The sequence below is a fragment of the Sinocyclocheilus anshuiensis genome, unplaced genomic scaffold (genome assembly GCF_001515605.1).
Source record: "Sinocyclocheilus anshuiensis isolate Anshui unplaced genomic scaffold, SAMN03320099.WGS_v1.1 scaffold1574, whole genome shotgun sequence".
In the NCBI taxonomy this organism is placed as follows: Eukaryota; Metazoa; Chordata; class Actinopteri; order Cypriniformes; family Cyprinidae; genus Sinocyclocheilus; species Sinocyclocheilus anshuiensis.
Window position 1 is genome coordinate 98255 of NW_015547706.1, and position 599 is coordinate 98853.

The following is a 599-nucleotide window of genomic DNA, read 5'->3' on the forward strand; positions in this document are numbered from 1 at the left end:
TTATCCTGTTGCACCCTCTATAGGACCAGCGACTAGTCGACGTCAAGCTTAAATCGTCATGGCAGAGCATTGAAGTCGACTAGTCGATTACTTGGTGCAACCCCTAATTTTGATGTAGCTAAATTCTCAATAAAAGTGTTTTCAGTTATATATTTCACTGTTTCTGTTGTCAGACAACGGAATGAATATGAAATAATGACTGAAACGCGATCCTTTAAGACTACATAGCTCTCCCTTCCAAGATGTTAATCTGCACAAAAATCCTAATTTTTTATCAAACTGTCATCTGATGAAATAAAATAGGCTACATAAGATAAAGTTTGGTACTCGCAGTACCAGCGAGTCACAGAAACTAAGGGCAAACCCTAAAAATTTGTCGCTAGGCGCTTTAAAATTTTTTTTTGTAAAAAGTCACTAAAGGGGTCTGAAAAGTTGCTAAATCTAGCGACAAAGTTGGCAACACTGTTCAACCACGGTGTAGGCCATGGGTCAAACAGAAAATGTGCGCTGCGTTAATCGCGCATTAATAAAATTAGTGCAGTTAAAATTAATTTGTGTTAACGCGTTAATTTTGACAGCCCTAATATATATATATATAT